General features: G+C 42.3%; 1 protein-coding gene across 4 annotated transcripts in view; it reads right to left on the bottom strand.

The window, feature by feature from the left end:
• The window catches only part of tspan9a (tetraspanin 9a), a 186,672-nt gene that overhangs the window by 127,348 nt on the left and 34,527 nt on the right, over positions 1-24,797 (bottom strand). The gene's annotated exons all lie outside the window — the stretch shown is intronic.

A 24,797-nucleotide genomic window follows, 5' to 3' on the forward strand; every position in this document is an offset into this window, starting at 1 on the left:
ACCTATGTAGCAGGGCACATATGCAATTCTCTTTCTTTATCTTTCGATGCCGTCTTTGTCAAACACAATACTGAGATCAAACACACGCTGGGGTACAAAAACACACACAGAACTGCAAAGCCAAGGAAAGCTACAGAGAATATCAAAGCACTGGGCTTGCTCTCCAGCATGAATGATGGTTCTCCAGGAGCACCAGGAGCAGAAGGTGTCTGCAGGCTGATTTAGCGCCTCAATCTTGTACAAGAGGGGTCACTTTTCTCCCCACAGGAAGACTTACGAGGGCACAGCCGCTGCTTTCATTTCCATTTTATTGTGAGAAATGGTGGCTAAAGATTCCCTCTATCTGTTGCAGAAGCTCTTGGATAAGCTCACAGAAGGGCAATGCCAAAGAGGCTATTTCTGTATGGCAATGTCATGTTTTCTACAAGGATAGCGGTGGTAGTTTTATGTTTTCAATTCCCAGCACAATCTTTTGAAGGTTTATCTGTCTGAGATTTAACGATCTGAAACGCAAGTATCAAATGTCAAATGCAAGTAGCTTTGTGGGCGGATCTCGGGCGCTGTTGCTATTACACCGGCGGGATAAATGACTCTTGCGCACGACGCAAATCTAAAATGGGTTGGTCTGAAGTAGCTACATTATTCATAGGTGTGGTTTGGGCTTAACGTGCAACAAACCAATCAGAGCGTTAGCTCACATTCCCTTTAAAAGCAGGCGCACTTGTGGCGGATTTGCTAGGCGCACGCTATTAATACATCCATGGGCGCACGCCAGGAGCGGTTCACAGCCGAGGAGACCGACGTTTGCTATTGATTTTTCTTTTTGACAAAATGTAAAAAAAGACATTGCAGCTCTTCTGTCTCTCCTCTCCCGTGCTGCTGCTGGGGCATTTGGGTTAAGTGGCATCGGCACATGCAGTTCAACATCACATCTCCTTAAGTCCTCTAATATTTCCTCATTTATGTCATCAACACATCCATGATTCATGGAAATGTGTAAAACAAGGTCATATTTGTCCTTGTATGTATGTATGGTTTGCAAAAATGGGAACTGCTGGGTCCGTGAGATGAGAGAAGCATAGTGTATGTGCGGTGTGCACACTCTACATTACGGCCAAGCATGCATCCTTAAAATAGCATCTGAATAACGCGCCACTGACTTTAGACTAGGTTTTTCCTGGTCTGTGGCGAAATTGTTTTCTGAAACTGCAAAATAGCACTAGGGAACGTTTGCGCCGGAACACGCCTCCTCTTTTTGCTGAACCGTCCCCGGGAGTTCATTCCCTAATTTACCGACGTGAGTCTGTGGAGGGAAAAGTCTGCTGTGCGTCGGGTGCAAAATAGGAATGATACATGCGTCGGTGTACAAAGTCAATTGCGCTGGGTGCAAGATAGGGCCCGAAGTGTTCATACATACGCAGGAGGTTCGGGATGGAGTACATTGCAAAGACAATGTCTATTCAAGCACAACGTCTGAGGGTTCTGAGCTTGATTGATAGAAGCAATGAGTTCATACTGTATCCTACTATCACCTTACTATGCTTGTCAGAATTGTCATACTTTTGGATTTCCCCCAATCTTTTCACAACCTCTTCTCATTACAAACACATTTATTGTATGACGGCGGTGACAAGACTGAATCAGTTGGCTTCAGGGTTTTCAATTTCTATCAAAAGATAAAACATCAAAAGACCTAAGGTCAGGTGGAGAGTGAAAAGCACTGTGTGGCTGGGTGGGCAGGCACAACAGGAGTGAGGAACTGAAAGAAGGTAAGTAGTGAGAGGAGAATGAGCACACTGTTTGAGTGCTCATTCAAAAAAGATAACAAGAGGAAGAAACAGAGTGATCAATAGAGCGAGCCAACACACCAACCGCAGTACGGAACAAACTCAACCAAAGAGTGACACAGCAGGCAAAAACAAGACAGCTTGTTCCTCCCATTAGCGGGCACAATTAATTAGGGCTCCATTGGCGCACTGTGTAACAAGACAAATATAATAACGTTACATCATTATTCCTCATCATTCCTCATGGCTCCTTCCTGTTCCCTTGGGGACTGCGGACAGCCCTTCTGGACAGCCGACTCTAAACAGTGGCCATGGAAAAAGATGGCTGTCAGCATTCATTTAGCACAACGCTCGCACAACATTTCCACAGTAAGTCACGCTCCGGAGATGGACGTTGGTTTCTGGTCATTAGGCATCATACAGAGGAGTTAGTAATGTTCATATAGCTATAAACAGACTGTAATTTGGCTTGAGATGTGATCACTCACTCCCTACGAGCTATATTTACCATCTGTGGCCCTTTACCCTGTTTGTGTGTGTATACAGCATTTGGAGCATGTGTGTATGAGTAAATGTGTGCCTCTGTGACATCCTGCAGCAACCATGATGATAGCTAGTTATCTTGAGAGACATACATGGTATTCTGTTTTACACTGTGGACACAGGGAGTCTTCTCGCAGCTTTGTGGGTGTTTGCACGGCAGCATTAAAACACAATTCCTCAAGATCCGACAAGAGAAGTAAGATGGCCATGGCATTCCAGCACACACAGTCCTCTGTTCTCGAGACGAATCAAGAATGTACAAAATTGAATTTAACACTGAGAGGAACACTTTAGGCTCTCAAGGTGTTTTAACAGACTGGAAGTACACTATGTGGCCTTGCATTGACAGCCGCGAAAACAAGCAAGGGGAGAGGCGTTAAAAAGCCGCTGTTGTGCTGTGTGCTGTGTGCGGTAATGGTGTATCATTTATCTCATGGGAGAGAGCAGAGCCCTGCAGCTGTGGCGTATACAGACCTCACACAGCTGTGAATGAGGCAGTGTCGGCCAGCGCTGGCACACATTGGGAAGTCAGCTGAGAACGACTGGCTTTCCTCTGAGGAAGACAAGTGTTCAGGAAATGCAGTGCTGCCGCCGGACAAGCCTTGAGGTAAAACTTATTATAAACAATGGCTCTGGATATTGATAGCGTTCAAGATAAAAATGTTAGTATAAACGGTATCTATTAAAAGATTTTATACAGTCATAAAAGGGTACAATTGGCTGACAATAGCACTGCAGGCTATGCACACTAGCCTCATTAGATTAATTACAGTCATTTTTTAGGCAGGGATGCCACAACTCCAGTTATGAAGCATTTACTGAAATTAGTGTGAAGCAGGCTGTTTTGGCTTTTTTGTGAGCTTTGTGCCTCCATGAATCAAGCCATCCTAGGTTTAACACCCTGCAAGGATTATCAACATGCTGCAAAAAGTGTGCCATCCATTCCTCAATCTGCTTTTCTTTCAAAAATTGGGAGACTACAATGCTTAATCTCTTTTCCCTGTGCAGTTTGGGTAAGTGACAGCGAAATTGAAATGACAGCACATTCGGGTAAAATGAAGGTACCACTTCTTACGGAGATTACAGGCTATTGATTGTTCCTTGGCTAAGCCTCGAGGTTCCAACCATTGCCTCACAGCCCTGCATGCGCGGATGTGTGTGTGAAGGTAGGTGCAAGAAATCTACTGTGTACTGCTGTTGCCATACTGCTGACTCTGCTGTGTTAACACAGCCCTAAGGGTAAACCAGAAGACCATCATCTGTAAAAATGACTCCGTATACCTTCCCACTCCTTCCCATTATTTCCATCTCTCTCCCTCCCTTCTCTCTTTTCCTCCATAGGATGTTTGCGCCATACTGTATGCAAGAAGTGGACGTAGCCACCGTGACGCCACACATTGGTTTGTACAACGAAATTTACTTACCGGAAAAAATGAACAGCCGACTCCCTAAAGTGCCTTTTTAGTACAACCGAACGCTGAACATTTTTAGGCGACCAAAATGTTACTATGGACCTCTTTCACAGCAGACATTTTGACTTGTCATAGTAGGAAAAGCACGGCTGGAATTGAAAACCTTAACGATGGCTCAATTCCATCAAGTGTCCCAGTAAGCTGTTTCAGTGAGTCAGCATGCACAACACCAGGGCCTCTCCTAAGTGGAAAGCAGCCATCATTAATGGTTTTCAATACACCTGTGCTTTTCCTACTACGACATGTCTGCTGTGAAAAAGGTCTATTAACTTTTCTGAACTGAAAGCACGCTGCGAGAGGGTCACACCCAAAAACAAGTTCACGGCTATTTAAATGTGCACAGTGTCATGGATACGCATTGCTAAGCCTCTATCCTGATTGACAGGTCGCCGTGGTAGCGACTTGTCAATCACAAGGTAGTCACGCCCTAAGGCATCCTCTGCTTTATTGACTATTTTACTTAAATACCATAATTACTACCATTTTCACAATTTACTAAATGATCATCATGCTGTATTGAAGAAGACTGGACACTAGCGATTGAGACAATCAACTCATTATGAAAATGTTTACTGAGGTAATAAATCAAGTGAGAAGTAGGCTCATTTTCCCATAGACTTCTATACAAGCAGACTTCTTTTTACAACCAGTGTAGTCGCTCCCTGTTGGCCATTAGAAAGAATACAGGTTTAGGGCACCTTTGCATTTGCTTCACTTTTCAGACACGGAGGCTACGTCCACTTCTATTATACAGTCTATGGTTTGAAGCCAAAAGAGGTCCCTTCATATCTGCTCAGATCCATCTCTTCACCATTATTCACTTCCTGTATCCTCTCCTTTGCCCATGACAAAGTTTCTCAGACCAAAGCTTCCCCGCAGTATATGCTGTCCTGGCTTAATCCCGCTCTACAGCACTGAATGGGAGAAAACTCTAATTTCCAAATCCACAACAGCTGCACTGGTAAGATCAGGACTCTCAGTCCCTTGTCTCTTTGCATTGCCGTCGTGCCTCGGTCTCGCCCGGTTTCGCTTCTCCACGCCATTGCTCACAGTGGGATGGGGCATGAAGGGCATGACGCCTCGGCCCAGGAATGCTGGAAAGGAGCCAAAACAGATCCCCTTCCATGGACCGTGGATGCTTGAGAAAACACGCACACCCATCCAACACACACACATACACGGCTATGTGTAAATGTAAAACGGAAAACAGGGTCTTGAGCTGAAGCAGCCAGCTTAACTTTCGCTATACTTTTCTTTACTCTACTGTCTACTTGTGGGTGGCTCGGGGTCTGGCAGTAAGCCAAACTGTGTGGCATTGCCAATGTGCTGTCATGCTGAGTGATGAGATACATGCCTTGGAGGATCCTGCAGAAGCTGAATCATACGAGTCGGGACAGAATTCAATGAACAGCTTTAACCATGCAATTACTTCATACATGGAGAGTGAAAAAAGCTGTCAGCATAGCTACAGTACAGAGCACATCTTCAATTGCAAAGAGAACAATGAGCAAATAGAGTTTGGACTGTCAATGGGCTTTGATTCTAATAATAACTACCTAGTTTCTATTGAGCTTGCTGGTACATCTTCAAATTCACATTCTCCTTTTTCTTCCCATATGAAGAAAGCAATCATCATCTTCAACTGTGCATTATTTATTTTGGGTCACAATGTATCACCTCTTCTTTGATGACCAATTTAGCTGAAAATAGCTGCTTCAACACGTTCATGCCTTGTTTAATGTGATATTGCCTAGATCACTGCAAAGGGACACACTTATCGCCGCTGTTCGGCCAAAACCTTGTATGTCCAAAACCGTTGCTTTTCAAGCAATGAAAAAAGATTAATTTGAAAACATTTTATTGAGCTATTTACCTCAGACAAAATCAGATGGAATTGCCTCGTCACTGTTTAAATAATTGTAAAACCCACCGATTGAGGATTGGGTCAATAGCATTGATTTATTTAAAAAAAAATAAAGTGACTTTATATGGAGATACAAGGTTTCTGCTCGACAGCGACGATATGCAGTTGCTGTTAGAAAGGGGTCAGGGGTCAGCTGCGGGCCAAGGTTCATGGTGTGCTGGTGAGGAAGAGTTACGGCAGCTCTGCTCCATCTCATCAGCCCGAATGTCAACTCACACAACATCATTTATCTGTGAAAGCCTCGCAGTTGAACACACAATGCCATTGGTGGGCAAATCATCAGTACGGCTGCACCACCACTTACACTTCAAAGTGACGACTGTAGAATAGGCCACAAACTGAGCTGACCATATGGGCCAATGCCAAACGTGATAGCTGGCCATAGTAATATTATTAAGGTTGGCCTTTTTCTGTATGTGAGGTATGTGTGTGTGTGTGTGTGTGTGTGTGTGTGTGTGTGTGTGTGTCAATGCACAATGTGGGCTCCTTCAAACAGCCAAGAACTGGAGATGGATGAAGCCAGACTAAAATTAAAATGAGCCAATTAAAAACTCCTCGTCCAATAAGACTCCCACAAAAAAGGCACAAGACACAAACAAGGACAGGGAATAAAATGTATACAACAGCAATTTGGTTAAAACCATTTCACAGCTACATTCTCCTTGTAAGGGAACAATATTATTTTTGTTTATAAGTGAACACTTGCCCTTCAAAACTGTCTTTAAGTTTAGCTTTCCAGCAGGATATGTGGTGCCCGTGGAACAGATCTCATTGGAAAACATGTGGCACAGAGAGAGCAACATTTGAAGAAGAGGGAGGTACTGTATAAAGAGCCCTCAGGCAGGCTTGTTGTGATTATCGACGATTAGTCCCTCATTGGGTGAAGAAAGGAAAACTAATCTCAAAACATTTAAACTGGCCTGTACACCCTGCAGCAAGGTTCTGCTTTGTCATCAAGACGGCAAGAGCTGCTTAAGTGCTAAATGCTTTCCAATCTCCCTATTTTTTACACTTATTGGATATCCAATACAATTGCAACAATACTGCCTTCTGAAGCTTACCGTTGTATAATTGTGTTAATACGATGTCAGAGATAATGTTCATCTTGTAGTTTGTGGTTTTGTTATGTGTCTCCACCTTTGAGGGAGGAGTAACATATAAGGTACAGGTTTTGCCCCTATATACAGTGGGGAGAACAAGTATTTGATACACTGCCTATTTGGGAGGTTTTCCCACTTACAAAGCATGTAGAAGTCTAATTTTTATCATAGGTACACTTTAACTGTGAGTGACGGAATCTAAAACAAAAATCCAGAAAATCACATTGTATGATTTTTAAATAATTAATTTGCATTTTATTGCATGACAGAAGTATTTGATACATCAGAAAAGCAGAACTTAATATTTGGTACAGAAACCTTTGTTTGCAATTACAGAGATCATACATTTCCTGTAGTTCTTGACCAGGTTTGCACACACTGCAGCAGGGATTTTGGCCCATTCCTCCATACAGACCTCCAGATCCTTCAGGTTTCGGGGCTGTCGCTGGGCAATACAGACTTTCAGCTCCCTCCAAAGATTTTCTATTGGGTTCAGGTCGGGAGACTGGCTAGGCCACTCCAGGACCTTGAGATGCTTCTTACGGAGCCACGTCTTAGTGCCCCTGGCTGTGTGTTTCGGGTCATTGTCATGCTGGAAGACCCAGCCACCGAATTCATCTTCACGTTTTACTGAGGGAAGGAGGTTGTTGGCCAAGATCTTGCGATACATGGTCCCCATCCATCCTCCCCTCAATACAGTGCAGTCATCCTGTCCCCTTTAGCAGAAAAAGCATCCCTCAAAGAATGATGTTTCCACCTCCGTGCTTCACAAGTGTTGGGATGGTATTCTTGGGGTTGTACTCATCCTTCTTCTTCTTCCAAACACGGCGAGTGGAGTTTAGACCAAAAAGCTCTATTTTTGTCTCATCAGAACAGATGACCTTCTCCCATTCCTCCTCTGGATCATCCAGATGGTCATTGGCAAACTTCAGACGGGCCTGGACACGGCTGGCTTGAGCAGGGGGACCTTGCGTGCGCTGCAGGATTTTAATCCATGACGGCGTAGTGTGTTATTAATGGTTTTCTTTGAGACTGTGGTCCCAGCTCTCTTCAGGTCATTGACCAGGTCCTGCTGTGTAGTTCTGGGCTGATCCCTCACCTTCCTCATGATCATTGATGCCCTACGAGGTGAGATCTTGCATGGAGCCCCAGACCTAGGGAGATTGACCGTCATCTTGAACTTCTTCCATTTTCTAATAATTGCGCCAACAATTGTTGCCTTCTCACCAAGCTGCTTGCCTATTGTCCTGTAGCCCTGTCCTGTAGGGATAGAATTGTAGACCTGCACAAGGCCGGGATGGCCTTGTGCAGGTCTACAATTTTATCCCTGATATCCTTACACAACTCTCTGGTCTTGGCCATTGTGGAGAGGTTGGAGTCTGTTTGAGTGTATGGACAGGTGTCTTTTATACAGGTAACAAGTTCAAACAGGTGCAGCTAATACAGGTAATGAGTGGAGAATAGGAGGGTTTCTTAAAGAAAAACTAACAGGTCTGTGAGAGCCGTAGTTCTTACTGGTTGGTAGGTGATCAAATACTTATGTCATGCAATAAAATGCAAATTAATTATTTAAAAATCATACAATGTGATTTTATGGATTTTTGTTTTAGATTCCGTCTCTCACAGTTGAAGAGTACCTATGATAAAAATCCTCTACATGCTTTGTAAGTAGGAAAACCTGCAAAATCGGCAGTGTATCAAATACTTGTTCTTGCCACTGTATCTCAGGGTCAGTGTCTTCTGCTGTAAACTCTGGAAACTGTTATAGGTACTGTGTGTTTACAATGAAATATTTTAGTTTTCTTCCTCCCTTTTTCTTAATTCTCCATGGTCTCAGTGTCTGAGTTGTGTGTGTGTGTGTGTGTGTGTGTGTGTGTGTGTGTGTGTGTGTGTGTGTGTGTGGGAGGTAAATAAACAGATGGACTCAGAAGACGAATGCAGAATGCAAAATAAATTCCAAATGAAACACCAAAAAAAGATTCAGAGTTATGACAAGTGTAACAGAACAAGTCATTATATCAATAGAAATATACTGTTTAATGAGATGATTTCCAAATACATGAATCCAATTCTCTGGAGTCATTTGTATGGAACCCATGCATGCTGAACATGGTAGATATATATGCCATATGCTAATTCCACATGCATCATGATTCATGATGATACACGTTAGCAGATGAATCCAACAACTATGTATTATCATTGCAGACCTGTGCTTTCACAGCAAGCCTGCAGACTGCCAATGATTAACTGTAACCATTCATCCATGTTAGCTTGTCTACAGCTGCACAATCCAAACCCTCTGTTTTTTTTACCGCCAGCCCATTGCCAGGTTTTCTGTGTTAAATGCCAGTTTATCCTACGCAATGTTAGCTGGCACGGCTGATACTTTGCTTTTATTTGCACATACACTACCGGTCAAAAATTTGGGGTCACTTAGAAATTTCCATTCCACTCCATTATAGACAGAATACCAGCTGAGATCAACTGCATTGTTTTTTTTAACCAGGGCAGCAGTTTTCAGATTACATTATGTGCTTACATAATTGCAAAAGGGTTCTCCAATGTTTTCTCAGTTAGCCTTTTGAAATGATATCAGATTAGTAAACAGAATGTGCCTTTGGAACATTGGATGAATGGTTGCTGATAATGGGTAGTGTTGATATTGTAAATATTTCCTCCATAGATCCTCACACCCAAATGCATATAGAGATTGAGGGCTGCAGATCTCCTGCTACACAATGCTACACATCCCAAGGTGCTCAACCTTCCCCCGCGACGCTGCTTCAACATATTATCTCAGTTTTCCACTTTGCACCCCTCCCCCCCCCGCCCTCATACCACTGTTCCCCTGTGGCCCTGGCCAACCATGACTTTAATGTACAAGAGAAGGTTTAGAGTCTCAGGGGAGTCATGAGAGCAGATTATCACCTCAGCCAGTAGATACAGCAGCCATCATGTACAATCATCACCAGGGGATTGGACTGGGTCCAGGTCTGATGTCCCTGGTGTGTGTGTGTGTGTGTGTGTGTGTGTGTGTGTGTGTGTGTGTGTGTGTGTGTGTGTTGCTTGCCTACGTGTCTAGGTTGCCCACATGGATACGGTTTGCCTGTGTTCATCGCAGAAGCCATGCCAAGTTGGCCCAGCAGGCTCTAGCTGTTGGTCCTCTGTCCTCGTCCTAGAGGAATTTCCTTCCTGATCCAGCGTGCAATCAGAGTCATCTGCAGTGTCCACTTTGTCAGAATTCTTCCGTCTCCCCCAAACGCACACAGACATGCTACAGCATCTGTTAGGATGCACTCATGCCAGTGAGAGGTGCAGCTGTGCACCCATCAACCCAGAAACACATTTTTGGAAACACACTCACCAGATATCACTGCGCACGGGGGATTGGGAAGTGAGCAAGTGTTCCAATGCTACTGGGGTGAGCTGTCACCACCCATGACCTAACAAAATCCAGCTCATCATTGACAAAGGCTGGATTTGGACAAGTTCACAGTCTTCTGTTCTGCTCAGCTCGGGAGTTCAAAGGCTGCCTGAGATTCCAAAAGAATCTGAGATATTTGAGGTATGATTGATTTGACTCAGATAGGAAATGTTATACTTTTGAATGAGCCTATTCACTTACAGATTTAGTTTTTTTTATCAAAAGCATAACCATTTTAATGTGAAACCAAAAGACAAGAAAAAGCATATTGTTCCTCCCTTTGCTGAACATGCAAAGCCTCAACCCCTGTGCCCTTCCTCCCCTGACAGGACGACAGAGTAAGTGGAAGACACAAACAGATTCTGGATGAATGACAAAAAATACATCAGTGTGATATGAGATGTGGTATTAGTGGCTCATATCCTCCATGCTAATATCCAGAGAGTCAGTCTCAAGTAATGCCATACTGGATTTATAGCTGATAAAACCTCCATTATTTCATTACTCTCCCAGCGTTTTAAATGAAGGAAATAGACAAGCTGGTGGTACAGTCTTAGAGAATTAAAGCGGGGGCTGAATGAACAGGGAGGAGGGGAGTATGATAAGTGCGGACAGGGAACAGTGAGCAGCAGATGAAATATGTGCTTGGAAAACATAATTAGCAATAATGGCTGTCATACACTCCTATCCCTCTGCAGTGCAGAGAACAAAACCCCTCTACAGACTAAAGCAATCCTACATTTTCTCATCGTAATGCTCTATACATCTTGAGAGGGGATTATTTGCACAGAGTAGCTATAGAAAAGACCTTGCACACAGTTTTGCAGCAGCCCTACAGGGCATGGACAAAGTGTTCCGAGAGCACAACTCACAATGATTTCACTGCTTTTTTCCACAGTGTAGTTCTGTCATTGTGCAGATGAAGTCCTTGTGGATCCAAACAAACTCCAGAGCTGCTGTTATTTGACCCCATTTCCACCTAATTCCACATACCTCTATTTAATGCTTAATAGCTTCTCGTGTAAACATTACAGAACCATGGTTAATGGTTTAAATTATAGTTGACACTTGTACCGTTAAATATATACGCATAGTTTACTTGGTTTATTCATCTCCATGAAAATATAGGACATAGAATAAAATAAATTTAAAAAAATTAAAATTAAAAAGCGCATGCGTTTTCTGTTACAGTGAACCTACTATAATATGAATTATACAACTTATTATAATACAATTTTACATTTCCCAGACTTCTTATCCACAAGTAGGGCTAAACGATTAATCGTTTTCAAATGGAAATCCATATTTGAAAGAATGCGATTAGCTAATTGTGAAGACCATGATTAATCAAATGTTTGGTGTAACATTTGGTTTAACATTTTGTATTCCTCTTTTATTATTATTTTACAGTTTTTTTCATAATTGGAATATTTTTTATTATTATAACTTTTGCTTTTGTGATATGATATGATCATATATATATATATCACCATATATATGTGAAATGATCCATGACATGTTTTATCTGTTACACAGTGAAAAATACTAACATTTTACAGGGCAGTAAGTAGGGGTGTGAATCTCAACTGGTCTCACGATTCGATTACGATTATCCTGTCAACGATTCGATATCCCGATGCATCACAGTGTGTCACCTCCTCAATTTTATTATATATTGTATATACATGGTTTTCATTAGCAAATTCAAGCAGTTAGAGATATATATATATATATATATATATATATATATATATATATATATATATATATATATATATATATATATATATATATATATATATATATATACAGTCAGGTCCATAAATATTGGGACATCGACACAATTCTAATCTTTTGGCTCTATACACCACCACAATGGAGTTGAAATGAAACGAACAAGATGTGCTTTAACTGCAGACTTTCAGCTTTAATTTGAGGGTATTTACATCCAAATCAGGTGAACGGTGTAGGAATTACAACAGTTTGTATATGTGCCTCCCACTTTTTAAGGGACCAAAAAGTAATGGGACAATTGGCTGCTCAGCTGTTCCATGGCCAGGTGTGTGTTATTCCCTCATTATCCCATTTACAAGGAGCAGATAAAAGGTCCAGAGTTCATTTCAAGTGTGCTATTTGCATTTGGAATCTGTTGCTGTCAACTCTCAATATGAGATCCAAAGAGCTGTCACTATCAGTAAAGCAAGCCATCATTAGGCTGAAAAATCTAAACAAACCCATCAGAGAGATAGCAAAAACATTAGGTGTGGCCAAATCAACTGTTTGGAACATTCTTAAAAGAAAGAACGCACCGGTGAGCTCAGCAACACCAAAAGACCTGGAAGACCACGGAAACAACTGTGGTGGATGACCGAAGAATACTTTCCTGGTGAAGAAAAACACCCTTCACAACAGTTGGCCAGATCAAGAACACTCTCCAGGAGGTAGGTGTATGTGTGTCAAAGTCAACAATCAAGAGAAGACTTCACCAGAGTGAATACAGAGGGTTCACTACAAGATGTAAACCATTGGTGAGCCTCAAAAACAGGAAGGCCAGATTAGAGTTTGCCAAACAACATCTAAAAAAGCCTTCACATTTCTGGAACAACATCCTATGGACAGATGAGACAAAGATCAACTTGTACCAGAGTGATGGGAAGAGAAGAGTATGGAGAAGGAAAGGAACTGCTCATGATCCAAAGCATACCACCTCATCAGTGAAGTATGGTGGTGGTAGTGTCATGGCGTGGGCATGTATGGCTGCCAATGGAACTGGTTCTCTTGTATTTATTGATGATGTGACTGCTGACAAAAGCAGCAGGATGAATTCTGAAGTGTTTCGGGCAATATTATCTGCTCATATTCAGCCAAATGCTTCAGAACTCATTGACGGCGCTCACAGTGCAGATGGACAATGACCCGAAGCATACTAGCGAAAGCAACCAAAGAGTTTTTTAAGGGAAAGAAGTGGAATGTTATGCAATGGCCAAGTCAATCACCTGACCTGAATCTGATTGAGCATGCATTTCACTTGCTGAAGACAAAACTGAAGGGAAAATGCCCCAAGAACAAGCAGGAACTGAAGACAGTTGCAGTAGAGGCCTGGCAGAGCATCACCAGGGATGAAACCCAGCGTCTGGTGATGTCTATGCCTTCCAGACTTCAGGCTGTAATTGAATGCAAAGGATTTGCAACCAAGTATTAAAAAGTGAAAGTTTGATTTATGATTGTTAATCTGTCCCATTACTTTTGGTCCCTTAAAAAGTGGGAGGCACATATACAAACTGTTGTAATTCCTACACCGTTCACCTGATTTGGATGTAAATACCCTCAAATTAAAGCTGAAAGTCTGCAGTTAAAGCACATCTTGTTCGTTTCATTTCAACTCCATTGTGGTGGTGTATAGAGCCAAAAAAGATTAGAATTGTGTCGATGTCCCAATATTTATCGGACCTGACTGTATATATAGATTCTATAGGTTGTATTGAAGATATATATATATATATATATATATATATATATATATATATATATATATATATATATATATATATATATATATATATATATATATTTATTAGGGCTGTCAAACGATAACATTCTTAATCGCGATTAATTATTGAATTTCTATAGTTAATTGCAATTAATCTCATGTTTTATCACATGATTAAAATTCTATTATTTTGCATTTCAGAACTGTTTTTAAGTACATATTAACAATGGAAAGAAATTCTTACCAGTGTATCTTGATTGGGAATCAATTGAATGCAAAGAAAATGACTTTATGAACTTGATTTTAAGATTTGTATTTGTTTATTATATATTTAATTTAGTCACACATTTGAATCTAGAGTCAATATTAGGGTTGGGTATTGTTTGGTTTGGATACCGGTGCTAAAGCGGTACTTTTAAAACAGTACCGGTGCCTTAACGGTGCCTGAACTGATACTTTTTAAGAAAGTTAAAAAGAAGGGTACTAAACAGTTGGCGACATTAAAGAATGGCTTGTTTATTGCTAAGGCCATATAGTCAAAATTAAATGTTTAATAATAATGTAAACACTAAAAGGGCATTTAAGGGCTGTCAGCGTTAACGCGTTAATCGCAATGCGATTAATTTATTTTAATCGCATTAAATGCTGGCATGCGATTAGTTTATTTTACACTTCACTCGGCTTTGTGTCATGTTAACGGCTACTATTTTGACCCTTTGGCGCTGCCGTACTTCTTCATAACACATCTTCTGCTGCAGAATGCAGGCAGGCTGCCGGCATGGAGAAAGACAGCAGCAACACTGTTTTTTCTTTTAAAAAAACTCCCGGATGGCTCAGTAGACAAGTCAAAAGCCATATGCACATTGTGTAAAGCCGAATTAAAATATCACCGAAGCACGTCAAGCTTGAGCTACCACCTACGAGCTAAGCATATTAACGTGACGCAGTTTGATGCTAGCGGGCTCAGGCAAGGCACTATTTTGGAGAGTGCTACTTGCCGACCTGTGGATGAAACCAAATCCAAAAAAATTACTACATCTCTTGCAAAATGGGTGGCAACTAACTGCAGACCTGTCAGCATCGTAGAGAACTCGGGTCTTAAAGAAGTGCTATGGTTGGCATATTCTGACCCGTCTTATACACTGCCATCGAGGGGGACAGTAGTTTCACCGTACACAGCCTGTACGACACGGAGAAAGCAGCTAAACTGGAACTGCTGCCAAGTGCAAACGCTGTCTCATTAACCGGTGATCACTGGACGTTAGTGAGTAATCACAATTATTTAGGAGTTACTAAACACTATATTGACTCTGGCTGGACTTTGCACTCGTTTGCCTTAACGGTGGTTGTTAGTGTTACATCTCAGTCAATTGTTCTCAATCCTTGTTAAAAATGTAAAGGTTAAATGTCCTGCTGTGGCATCTGGTTTTTTGTTTGTACTGTATAAGCAAAGTGTTAGTGTTACATCTCAGTTAGGTTAGGTACTTGTAGGAATTGTGCAATAATGACAGATTCACACATTTGTTTACAGTAAATAAATAATAGTCAAGTTCATAAAGTCACTTTCTTTGTATTCATTTGATTCTCAATCAAGATACACTGGTAAGAATTGTTTTCCATTGTTATTATGTACTTAAAAACAGTTCTGAAATGCAAAATAATAGAATTTTAATTGTGATAAAACATGCCATTAATCACGATTAAAAAGTTGTAATCGTTTGATTATATATATATATATATATATATATATATATATATATATATATATATATATATATATATATATATATACACACACACAGTACAGGCCAAAAGTTTGGACACACCTTCTCATTCAATGCGTTTCCTTTATTTTCATGACTATTTACATTGTAGATTCTCACTGAAGGCATCAAAACTATGAATGAACACGTGGAATTATGTACTTAACAAAAAAGTCTGAAATAACTGAAAACATGTCTTATATTCTAGTTTCTTCAAAGTAGCCACCATTTGCTCCGATTACTGCTTTGCACACTCTTGGCATTCTCTTGATGAGCTTCAAGAGGTAGTCACCTGAAATGGTTTTCCAACAGTCTTGAAGGAGTTCCCAGAGATGCTTAGCACTTGTTGGCCCTTTTGCCTTCACTCTGCGGTCCAGCTCACCCCAAACCATCTCGATTGAGTTCAGGTCCGGTGACTGTGGAGGCCAGGTCATCTGGCGCAGCACTCCATCACTCTCCTTCTTGGTCAAATAGCCCTTACACAGCCTGGAGGTGTGTTTGGGGTCATTGTCCTGTTGAAAAAATAAATGATGGTCCAACTAAACGCAAACCGGATGGGATGGCATGTCGCTGCAGGATGCTGTGGTAGCCATGCTGGTTCAGTATGCCTTCAATTTTGAATAAATCCCCAACAGTGTCACCAGCAAAGCACCCCCCACACCATCACACCTCCTCCTCCATGCTTCACGGTGGGAACCAGGCATGTAGAATCCATCCGTTCACCTTTTCTGCGTCGCACAAAGACACGGCGGTTGGAACCAAAGATCTCAAATTTGGACTCATCAGACCAAAGCACAGATTTCCACTGGTCTAATGTCCATTCCTTGTGTTTCTTGGCCCAAACAAATCTCTTCTGCTTGTTGCCTCTCCTTAGCAGTGGTTTCCTAGCAGCTATTTGACCATAAAGGCCTGATCAACGCAGTCTCCTCTTAACTTTTTCTAGAGATGTGTCTGCTGCTAGAACTCTGTGTGGCATTCATCTGGTCTCTAATCTGAGCTGCTGTTAACTTGCGATTTCTGAGGCTGGTGACTCGGATGAACTTAGCCTCACCAGCAGAGGTGACTCTTGGTCTTCCTTTCCTGGGGCGGTCCTCATGTGAGCAAGTTTCGCTGTAGCGCTTGATGGTTTTTGCGACTGCACTTGGGGACACATTCAAAGTTTTCGCAATTTTCCGGACTGACTGACCTTCATTTCTTAAAGTAATGATGGCCACTCGTTTCTCTTTACTTAGCTGATTGGTTCTTGCCATAATATGAATTCTAACAGTTGTCCAATAGGGCTGTCGGCTGTGTATCAACCTGACTTCTGCACAACACAACTGATGGTCCCAACCCCATTAATAAGGCAAAAAATTCCACTAATTAACCCTGACAAGGCAGACCTGTGAAGTGAAAACCATTTCAGGTGACTACCTCATGAAGCTCATTGAGAGAACACCAAGGGTTTGCAGCGCTATCAAAAAAGCAAAGGGTGGCTACTTTGAGGAATCTAAAATATAAGACCTATTGAAGAGTTAAGAGTTATTTCACACTTTTTTGTTAAGTACATAATTCCATATGTGTTCATTCATAGTTTTGATGCCTTCAGTGAGAATCTACAATGTAAATAGTCATGAAAATAAAGAAAACGCATTGAATGAGAAGGTGTGTCCAAACTTTTGGCCTGTACTGTACACTGTATATGAACTCACCTTTTCATTGTTTCTGCTCTAAAAAAAAAAACTTCCTGAATGTAGTGGAGTCTGAACACAGCAGACAACAGACAAAATGCAAAAACAAAAAAAGTAGCAACTGGAAAAACAACAAGTTAAATCGGTAGGCAAAAATCGATTATGTTCTGTCACTGCATAAAGAATCGTCTAGGTCCGCATCGCGATGCATCGATGCAGTAATCGATGCGTAATCGATGCATAGCATAGAAAATAATTTAGCACACTAAATTATTTTCATCTAATACATCTTCTATTACCTGACTGTTATTATCTGTTGTCTCATTTACCCATAATGTGTTATGTGCATTTAATTCCCCACGCTGGAAATTAAAACACCTTGGTTTATACTCTCTTTCACAAATCCACAAGTAGAACCATAACTTCCTTCTTATCTTAACACTAAGAGGGACTCTGGGAATTACCCCCTTGCAACCGTTGGACCTCTGTTTCCCGACTCTTAACTTTGGCTACCTGGAGTTTTCCAACATTAATCATTTTCTCTGCCTTCTCCATCTGCACTTAAGTATTACACCCTATTAACAATTTGCACCTCCCACAACTCTCCCATATTTCACCTTTCCAACTTGCCCTCCAATGACTTTTGTTAGCTTTAGCGGATCGACTTTCTTTTCTCCCCTTTGAATCTTACCACTGCATTAAGCAATCCTGCCTTCGGGTCCCTCTCTGCTCCGTTCCACAGAATCAGCTGGACACCTCTGGCCTACAAATGAGGTGGTTAACCACCTTTACAATCTCCCCACTGAAAGCAGGTTTTGACAGGCAGAATACATACACAGAATGTAGGCCTATATGTTTTCATATCATGGATATCTTTCTGTGTGTGCATTTGTTTGTTTGGACATGTGCCGACGCAGAGAAAGTCCGATGTGTGACTGTGCCGGCCCCCATATTTGTGAATGTTTGTGTGTAATGTGTATAGGAACATTTTGGCATTGCTCTCAAGCCCCCTGCAGGTGTTTAGATCTCCACAAATCCCCACTGGTCCTTCCCAGCTGAGACAGGGGCACAAGGCTCGCCCTCGTCTTCCCTTTTCCTCTGCCCTTTCATTCTCTGGGCCATGGCCAGGCAGGAAAGAAAACGCTGCCAACCCCAGGTGTCAGGCATCCACTCGGCCCTGTGTCAGCAGACACAGGAGAACGTGAGAGGGAAGATAAAGTGCATGCAGACAAGAATTAAGGATTAAAGAGAGGGAATGTAAGAGAGACAGAGAAAAGTGGGAACATTGAGGTAAAAACAGCATAAACCAGGAGGAAGTAAGGTGAGAAATGTCCTCAAAGAGAGATTTGAGAGGAGAGGAAATTGAGAGCAAGTGGCAGTGACTCAAATAAAAAATGAGAAGAGTGTACTAGCAGTCTACAAAGGGAAAATGAAGATGTGACCTTCGACAATTAATTGGTTGCACTATGCAGCAAAGCCAGAGGGTTTTAACTGGTCTGCTCAGACATCTTAAGTCTGTCCTCTCAAAACAAACAAAGACACAGTCACATCCGCTGAACCCTCCACAGGGACTACCATGGGTCTGTAAGTCCTCCCCTACAAATGGAGGACTGGACTTCATATAAATTCCCAGAGCACCAGCAGGCTCCACTAAATAAGAGAGTCTGAAGTCAGATTGCATTGCAGAGACAAGGGAACAACTCCTTCTGGCATTGGTATTTGTAGCTGTGTGTTTGTGTGTATCAAAGGGACAAGTTCTGTGTGACAAATTACAGATGCACATGAAACACCAGCTTCCTGCCATTTGTTTTGTCTCCCTCAAGTCTCTCAAAAGAGCCCGGCATTATTGAGGCTTGCAGTTGATAAGGGCTGAAATGAGATATAGCCTGAGGAAGCGCGTCATGGCGGGGACATTAATACTGGAGCTCACTGCTGGATGGATACATGGGCGGTCTGATGGTACACTTAAAAAAATGGAAATTGAAAAAAAAAAAAGAGAGATATACTGGGATTCATTGATCAAGATGGAGGGGAAGTAGACAGGAGAGTATAAGAGGGGAACTCACAGCAGTAAGCTTGGTAGATAACAGCAAATTGGAGAGCCCTTCATGTACAAGGTCAGCTGATTGAGAGCTACATCATCTGATGATGAGTGTTGAGCAGGCAGCCAGAGAGCTAGAGAGAGATTCATATACTTCTGCAGCTGCCTTGTGACTGAGGAAAATCCAGTTCCCAGGCACGTCAACACATCATCACACAATCTCTCTCTCTCTCTCTCCTTTTAACTATCAGTCCGCAACAGGAATAACAGGATAAGAACATTGGGCAGAGACGACACATTTCAAGCCCTCTTTCTTAACGCCCCCCTTTATGTGGTTCTTATTTATCAGTGCCCTAACAGACACGGTGAAGAACAGAGATGTCTGGAGCCTCTCCTCTTATGGCTAAATCATGTTGCGGATGGGACAGGACGTTTCGTGCGGCTTCGAATAACCCTCAAGGATTGACAAGAGTGACTGATGGGCCCAAGTCAGTCCAGTGCTGCCTATTTATCGGCCTGCATGAGGAGGACATGAGAGAGGAAACACAAATAGGAAATTGCAGGGATGCATTGATAAATCCACAGCGAGACTGTAAGCACTTTTCGCATGTGGGAGTCTGGAAAGATGGAGGTGGCTTGCAGCAGTGTATTTTTAATGACACGCTTCATGGCTCCGATTTTAATGTGCCCCGCTAATTATGATATTGCCACGTTAGCCTTCTTTGAGCTATTCCATGTAATGAGAGAGAGAGAGAGAGAGAGAGAGAGAGAGAGAGAGAGAGAGAGAGAGAGAGAGAGAGATGGAGACACAGAGAAAGAGAGATATGGGTACGGAACACTACATGTGAGTGTCATTCCAGTCTGTCGCTCAGCAAGGGGTAGTGATGAATTAGGCGCCTTGCCGTCTCCCTGGCATCTGGCCACTGTTTGTCCTTTAGGTGTCCTGGTGACCAAAATGTCTCTCTGAGCTCACCAGGGGCTACTGAGGGGGATCTAGACACGATGTGTTGTGCAGAACCTTATGTCTGGGACTGGGGTGGCTATTCTTTCTCCAGATGTTCATGTTTGTATATAGTCCAATATCACAAATTTGCCTCAAGGGGCTTTACAACCGCATACGACAACCTCTCTATCCTTGGTCACCAGGCGTGTGTGTGTGTGTGTGTGTGTGTGTGTGTGTGTGTGTGTGTGTGTGTGTGTGTGTGTGTGTGTGTGTGTGTGTGTGTGTGTGTGTGTGACTGTTCCTCATTGGAAAAGATTAATTTTAGAGCCAAGTGTCACCTTCATCTTTCTGTCTTATATCCTGCAATTTCTCTAGGGTGATAGTAAAATAAAACCTTGGGCCAATAACCTGTTGGAGCTATTAAGAAGAAGAAAATAAATTAATGCAAAGATGACTTATGAAGACATGAAATCTTCCCAGAGGTCTAGAGTTTGGCCTGGAACAACCTATTAGAGGATCTCCTGAATGGCAATTGAGTACAGAAGTCAAAGCATAAATCATGATGTGATGAATATCCATTAAAATGCCACACAACAGTGGCCCCAGATGGTAGGCAATTGTATGGAAAGGTACACATGGTACAGAACATGTTTGTGTTTTGAAGGGGGACTGGTCTGTATTTGTTGTGGGTGTTGCTAAAGGAGTTATGGCATTCTGTGCGCGACAGAGATGAAAGTAGTGGCGGCCGCATGATGACAGAAGGTACACACTGAATAAAGGCTGACTCAAAGTGTCAGTGTCGGGCCAATCCCTCATCACTCACACCCCACTTTCTCAACGCTGCTCTCTGCAAAATGCCAGGTCTCTTCTTCCACACCTGAGCGCTTAGCTTTAATGCATATAAATTCACTGTCTGGCACTGACACCCAGGCAGAGATTGAGCGCCAAGCTAAGAGGGAGGTTTGCATGAAAAGCCTCATCCCTGTGTAAAACAGGCTTACACTTTAGCTGATAATAACAACACATTTTAAAATGCTGGCTGGGTTACTTTCAGTTACGTAGCATTTTTGTGTTGCTGATCAATCGTTACTATAATGTGATTTGCCAAAAAAGCAAAATGTCTAAATTGTTTGCTGAAGACTGATGCCCTCTATCAATATTTAGCTATAATTTAATTTTGCTCAACTTGTAAACGAAGGTAGGTTTGTTTTGATCTCTTTTGCCTGTCGGCTAAATTCACTGTCCGCTGCCCAATGATTTGTACATGCGAACTGTTTACATGCTGGCTTTGCGAACAGGGCTCGCAAAGGGCATGACATTAACGCTTGACCGCTTGACTGGGGCAATAAACTGTGTTCGGGCAATTGGAATGCCTCATGCAGTTGTCCGATTAGGCAAGTAATCCTGTGAGTGAGAGCCGCTGCTCAGCGACAGACTCGTCCAGTGAGCTAAAACCCAGGAGCACAAAAAGCCAGCAACAGCAAGAACACTCTTTCCGTTCTAACCCTTCACAATAATAGACCTAGACACATAGGCTACACTGCTTTACTGTTAACCTAATACCCCTTTCACACCGATGGGTCAATCAGGGTTGCACCCAGGTCGACTGTATGTTTGAATGGGGTAACCCTCCAGGTGGGTTTGATCAGGGTAGACAAGGGTCGATTTCAATGTGAATTGTGCATAGCCTGGGTCGCTAACAGCTGGGGCGGGACAAATTATGTGATTGGTTGAAAATGACAGTGGGGCAGTCGTCACAGGTCGCCGCCTATGTTCGCCGCACACTTTGAAAACACAACATAAACTTTGTCTCATTGTGCTTTAAGCTGAGTTTTCGCCATACAGTGGGGCAAAAAAGTATTTAGTCAGCCACCAATTGTGCAAGTTCTCCCACTTAAAAAGATGAGAGAGGCCTGTAATTTTCATCATAGGTACACTTCAACTATGAGAGACAAAATGTGAAAAAAAAATATCCAGAAAATCACACTGTAGGATTTTTTATGAATTTATTTGCAAATTGTGGTGGAAAATAAGTATTTGGTCAATAACAAAAGTTCATCTCAATACTTTGTTATATACCCTTTGTTGGCAATGACAGAGGTCAAACGTTTTCTGTAAGTCTTCACAAGGTTTTCACATACTGTTGCTGGTATTTTGGCCCATTCCTCCATGCAGATCTACTGTGTGATGTTTGGGGCTGTCGCTGGGCAACACGGACTTTCAACTCCCTCTAACGATTTTCTATGGGGTTGAGATCTGTAGACTGGCTAGGCCACTCCAGTACCTTGAAATGCTTCTTACGAAGCCACTCCTTCGTTGCCCGGGCGGTGTGTTTGGGATCATTGTCATGCTGAAAGACCCAGCCACGTTTCATCTTCAATGCCCTTGCTGATGGGAGGTTTTCACTCAAAATCTCACGATACATGGCCCCATTCATTCTTTCCTTTACACGGATCAGTCGTCTTGGTCCCTTTGCAGAAAAACAGCCCCAAAGCATGCTTCACAGTAGGTATGGTGTTCTTTGGATGCAACTCAGCATTCTTTCCCCTCCAAACATGACGAGTTGAGTTTTTACCAAAAAGTTCTATTTTGGTTTCATCTGACCATATGACATTCTCCCAATCCTCTTCTGGATCATCCAAATGCTCTCTAGCAAACTCCAGACGGGCCTGGACATGTACTGGCTTAAGCAGGGGGACACGTCTGGCACTGCAGGAATTGAGTCCCTGGCGGCGTAGTGTGTTACTGATGGTAGCCTTTGTTACTTTGGTCCCAGCTCTCTGCAGTTCATTCACTAGGTCCCCCTGTGTGGTTCTGGGATTTTTGCTCACCATTCTTGTGATCATTTTGACCCCACAGAGTGAGATCTTGCGTGGAGCCCCAGATCAAGGGAGATTATTAGTGGTCTTGTATGTCTTCCATTTTCTTATAATTGCTCCCACAGTTGATTTCTTCACACCAAGCTGCTTACCTATTGCAGATTCAGTCTTCCCAGCCTGGTGCAGGTCTACAATTTTGTTTCTGGTGTCCTTTGACAGCTCTTTGGTCTTGGCCATAGTGGAGTTTGGAGTGTGACTGTTTGAGGTTGTGGACAGGTGTCTTTTATACTGATAACAAGTTCAAACAGGTGCAATTAATACAGGTAACAAGTGGAGGACAGAGGAGTCTCTTAAAGAAGAAGTTACAGGTCTGTGAGAGCCAGAAATCTTGCTTGTTTGTAGGTGACCAAATACTTATTTTCCCGAGGAATTTGCAAATAAATTCATTAAAAATCCTACAATGTGATTTTCTGGATTCTTTTTTCTCATTTTGTCTCTCATAGTTAAAGTGTACCTATGATGAAAATTACAGGCCTCTCTCATCTTTTTAAGTGGGAGAACTTGCACAATTGGTGGCTGACTAAATACTTTTTTGCCCCACTGTATATATATTATATTATTATGTATAAAACTAAGATGTTCACAGGCAGCTTCAACAACAGCAGACCGGAGCGGTTCAATTCATTTCCAAACAGTCCGCTGGCAGTGGGTGACCGGATCTTCACCGGTCTGCCTTTTGCAGAGTGGTAGCAGAGTTTTACTGGCAAAACTGCCTTTGCGTTTTGACCTAAATATTGTTAAGCTTTTAGAAATCTAAAAGCCAACACTCACTGTTTTGTTCCAATATATTTTGAAATGGTTAATAATTACTATGAATCAATTCCAAAAGCCCTTCACCTTTTTGTAAAATGCTTATTTTGAGTGTCCCTTTTTACCAGTTGCCTATGTTACAATTGGACACTATTATTGTCAAAATGGGACACTGCTCTTTGTCATTTTGAGAGGGAAAAACTGTTTTTGAGGATCATAAAACACTTGCTATCATCAGATAAATCATTTTTCTAAACTAGATCAAGTATAAGTTCTCTAAATATGTCAGCTAGCTTGCTGGAACTACTGGTAAGTGAAGAAACGTTTCAATTCAGAAAGCTCTCGCTAGCTATTCTACCCTGCAAAAGGAAAAGGCAGTAATAACCAGAGACCAGAACTGAGATGTATAATATTGTGAAGAAAAATTATTAAGGGCGCCTGGTTAGCTCACCTGGTAGAGCGTGCTCCCATTAGAGTGGTGATACCCGACCCGAGCCCGATGGTACCCGACGGTACCCGATGGGCCAGGCCGGGTTCAGACAGATATTTAGAAATGATGTTCGGGTTCGGGTCGGGCTCGGTCACATCAGCCCGATATGTCGTAAAATGGTGCTGCGGCTCTTAAGAGGGTTCAGTGCGTGTTTGTGCGTGCGTGTGTGCGTGTGTGTGTGGAAAGTGGGCAGAAGAGAGATAGAGAAAGAGGAAGCAGACATGTAGATGCGACCGAGCAGAGTTGGTGGAATAAGTTTAAGTTTTGTACACAGTGTGTGCGGTGTCCGAAATTAACCCTAGACTGAAAGCCAAGTTCATTCATTTGCTCACCTGAAACGGGATTTTAACCCCAACGTTATTCATTTTATAACGTCGGCCCTGGAGGTAACGAGTCTCCCCTGGTTTTCTGATCACGGTCGGAAAGCGAAACAAGCAGGAAAGGTTAACACGTTGAACATTTTAAATTAAACAGCTTATTAACGTGCGCTTGTTGCCCCGTGTACGCTGATGTGCTCA

The sequence above is a fragment of the Sander vitreus genome, chromosome 8, assembly GCF_031162955.1.
Source record: "Sander vitreus isolate 19-12246 chromosome 8, sanVit1, whole genome shotgun sequence".
Taxonomy (NCBI): domain Eukaryota; kingdom Metazoa; phylum Chordata; class Actinopteri; order Perciformes; family Percidae; genus Sander; species Sander vitreus.